This window comes from Ailuropoda melanoleuca, chromosome 7 (assembly GCF_002007445.2).
Source record: "Ailuropoda melanoleuca isolate Jingjing chromosome 7, ASM200744v2, whole genome shotgun sequence".
In the NCBI taxonomy this organism is placed as follows: Eukaryota; Metazoa; Chordata; class Mammalia; order Carnivora; family Ursidae; genus Ailuropoda; species Ailuropoda melanoleuca.
The window spans coordinates 136,845,647-136,850,204 of record NC_048224.1 but is presented as its reverse complement, the minus strand read 5'-3'; positions in this window follow the sequence as shown (position 1 = coordinate 136,850,204).

Genomic DNA, 4,558 nt, shown 5'->3' with positions numbered 1-4,558 from the left:
ACACTTAACCTACCTGCCAACTCTTGTCGGCCCGTTTTTCCGGGGCCCGTATGGAAGGCCGTGCGCTCCAGCAGGTTCTTCAGGGTGGGGGCTGTAGTGCCAGTGGGGCCGCAGATCAGGTAGACCACAGGCTCCATCTTCCACCCCCCCCATCCCCCTTGGGGTAACAACCAATCTTCCTGGTGTAGAACTCATTTCCCGTGGCCTGCCCCGCTCTGACGCTCCTGCCAGGCTTGGGCTGGAGTCGGGCATCTCTGGGAACTGTTCCCAAAATCCCTGGATCCACCGGGTGTAAAGTAATTAGCAAACAGGTTAGCATTTGACCCAAGCTGGGCTCACGAGGGTCCTCCAAAGTCATCTGCTGGAACAATGATGTGATTTCGATTTCCCTGGGCTTGTTAGCCAGGAGGACGACAGAAGCAGGTGCTTTCCGTCTCTGTCTTCACTACACAAGGGCAGGCTGCCAAAGAATGAGATTATTTTAAACTCCGTGTGCAAAGGAGCTCTGGGACTGACGCACAGGACACCAATAAATTCCTTTTACTTTGTATAAGCTAATGTGTCTTGGGTTTGTGTCATCTGCAACTGAAATTTGAACACAAAATAAGAGCAGTTAAACACAGTGGTCCCTACGTATTCACTTTCACCCTGAAAATGTTGTGCAACTTTCTCTTCTTAACCTAGTTTGTTACGGGTTTTGATGCTGGATTTCCACTTTGACCCTATTGTCTGGCTATGATGTGAACATCGACCCTATCTTATATTTTCTGTCTAAATCTGTATATCAAGTGTCTTGAGGTTTTTGTTTTTGTTTTTAAGTAGACTCCATGCCCAGCGTGGAGCCCAATGGGCCTGAATTCACACCCCCGAGATCAAGACCTGAGCTGAGATCGAGAGTCAGATGCTTAACTGACTGAGCCACCCAGGTGCCCTGTGTCTTGAGTTTTCTTAGTGAAAGGAAGTGGACTAATACTTTATGATGCTGATTAATTAACATACTGAAGTTAACATATTAATTACCACACTGAACAGAGAAACACATATGGTCACTCCTACTCTTAGAAGTGGCTATCCATACGTAGCACGACCACACAGCGTGCACGTGGCATTTATATCTGCTAGGTCCCTCTATGCAACAATGTAGAAGTGTATCACTAATAACATTGCTAAGAAGGAATATCTAGCGAGTTCCTTAATATCATCTTGTAAAAGCACAGTGAGTTTCAGAAATGCAATGTAAGCAGAAAATATGGACTTTCCTCAGCTTCAAACTAATGGAAGCATGTTTCAAAGTAAAGGAACACAGTAAGTGTAAGGACACAGGAAGAACAGACTTTTGAATTTTCAACACATTTAAAGGTAGCAGAAAAGGCAGGAATGTCTTCAAACAGGTGATTGTAATAATCAAAATGTAAGACAATGAAAAAACCACAGAATGTAAGACAATGAGAATACAAGCTTATTTTTCACTTTAGGAGTGATTGTTTTCTCATTTTAGAAATATTATATAGGTAATGACATAACCTTGTTAGAGATATGATATAGTGCCGAACAAAGCCACCCAATGTGAAAATAACCTCTTCAAAGAACTGGATGTCAGGAAACTGACTTAACCCAAGCCGACTGATGAAGCCTGGCTCTGAGCTACCCGGCAGCAATCTCCTCTGGCTTATTCTACCATAGATTTGCGACAAATCATTTGTCAATCATGATGCCCTTTGCCATAATTATCCCTCACCCCTAAGCAGGGCCATCACCGGGCAGACGTTAGAGCCCATTAATTTGGGGCGATATTTACTGTGAACCTGTGTGAGACCTTCAGGTCTTCGTCAAGACTGCCTTCAATAGAGATTTTAGAGCAAAGGAAAAGTTGTGTCATGGTATTTTTTTTGGATGTCTCTTTTTGTCTTTGGCCAACTTGACTCCATGAACACGAATGGCACCTTGCACAAGCCCTGCGTTAGCCGCATCAGCAATGTGAACCGCAGGCAGCGTGTGCTCCTGACACTCCTGTGATGTAATGGAGAGCGCGGACACACACTCGAGAGCAGATGGTCATCACGCACGTGTACTCCACCCGTTGTTTATAGAAAACCCAGGACCAGCATATCAATATTGTGAGTTTTTCTATAAATCAGGGCTTACAAGTTCTCTTAACTCCCATTGCAAGGGGGGCTCAATATCAGCTCAGAAATTCTGAATTTTCAGGTTGCAGAGCCTCTCACTCATAGGGTCATAAGGTCAATAGGGTGAATGCCTCTGGGCTTTGCTGAATTTCTAGGACAAGAATGAAAAGCCCATGATAATCATTTAAGAGATTTAGATGAGTCTTTCCAATGAAACATTATGGGACAAAAGCATATTGAGGCTCTTCTTGATGCTTTGATTCGTTCATGCATTTCTTTCTTGGTGCTTTGAGGTATTCTAACTTGTTTTCATAGTGTTAAGCACACAAGGAATGAATGTAAACACATAGGAGTTCAAAATACCACCTTGGAATTGTTAAAATGGTAAATTTATGTTATGTGTTTTTCTTCAATTAAATATGCATATAATATGTAATTTATGATTAACATAATATTAATATTATATATAATTAATGTAATAGAATAGATAGACATAATCAATCACATTGGGCATTTGTAATTACACATTGGAAATTATGAAAGTATTAGATTTCAGGTACTTGAGCAGTCCTCACGGACACCTCTAACACAGAAAGAAATGGCTAGGGTTGCAACATGCTCAGATGAAGGAGCAGAACATGCATAGTTATTTCTAGGTTCAAGAAAACACTGGAGGTACCAAACTGTCATATCCTCTTCAGCTCTCAAGAATCATCCTTGTCATTCTGGATCACACAAGAAATTCCCGGTCACACAATGGGCCAATTACCATAACCTTTCACTGAATCCTGTCTGAACGTTCAAGAACCAGCCCCACGAAAAATGCAGTATTTACAATGCTAGTACGGCAACTCATCGTCCTGGCGATTTTTTTTAAATTCATATAGCAATTAATCAAAAGTAGTCCTGCCAAACATAAACTGCTATTGTAAATGACAAATACTTTAATCCACATCCAAACGACTTCTCACTGAAGCTCTTCTCGGGTGTGATTAATGTGCTTATGCTTACATCCACTCGGGAAAGAACAATTGTGTTCTGTTCTTAAAATAAACACGTTTCAGAGCCGAGAATACGGTCTTCCTCTTGGTCTTCTCTTTTTCTTCCAGTATCTAGGTTTTCCTTTAAAATGTTCTAGGCAACTTAAGAATTCCATTTGAATGGTGAATATAAATTGGGGTCCAATGAGGAATGTAGCCCACAGTTGAGAGTCTGCTGTGCAATATTGTTGAATGATTACTGTACACTGGCAATAAAATTTGTTAAATGTTTTGGTGACCATATATAGAAAACAGCAAATGATTGTCTTGGTTTGGGTTTTATTGTTTTTGTTTTCTTTGGTAAATAAATTCTTTATGGAAGGGGAATTAAGTTCCACCTCCTGGAATAGGGAGTAACTACGTATGTTATTTGGAATTCTTCTGTAAGAAAATCTTGTCCCTCCTTACCTGTTTGCTTATTATCAGCATGGACTCCTGCATGTTTTTCTATACTTTGGGATATAAACAAAGTCTACATTATTTATTTTGTTGCTCAAATTGTTCCAGATGTTTCCACTGGGAGATCTTTTAGATTGGCATTTTGATATATCTCCATCATTTTTATTTTTGTTTAGTTGGGGGCCCTTTCTTATACATGGTGGGACCACAAGTCTAGGATCATCTTATATTTTCCCTGCCCACTCCCAGAATCAGCCATTTCTCCAAGCTACCTTGGTTCCTTTTAATGGAACCAAGAATTGGGTGCTGAGTACTCTGGCCATATTAGGGTGTCACTGCTTCTAGACTCTCTCAGCAGACAGAGCTAGGAAATTGTGTATGCATAATAACCTATATGTACACACATATCTATAATTATTTCTTCATTTCCTACACATACACACACATTCATTCTGATGTCTGAATCTAATCCATTCTAGCCTTCCATTCCTCGATTAGTTGTAACTTCTCTAACAGTAAGAAAGATGGATCTCATTATCAACATCATTTTTTAACTGATAGAAACCTCATTCATCTTTGAACAATAGTTTGTAACAATAAAACCATTTATCCAAACCCTCACAATCTTTTCAGAGACTGGCCTATGACAGAGATCATGGCCATCACAGGTCTTTCTGATTATAGATACTATTATTAATGAGGACAAAGATTGCAATAACTCAAAATACTTCTAATTCATAAATCTTTAATAAAAATATCTCTTCATTTGTGCATATTTCTTGCACTTCTGTACAGTGATAATCAGCATTCATATTATCAGAGAGGCAAGGCCTTATAGGATTAGGGCTACTTTCTTTTTTTTTTTTTAATGATTTTTTTAATTATATTATGTTAATCACCATACAGTACATCCCCGGATTGCAATGTAAAGTTTGATGCTTCATTAGTTGCGTATAACACCCAGTGCACCATGCAATACGTGCCCTCCTTACC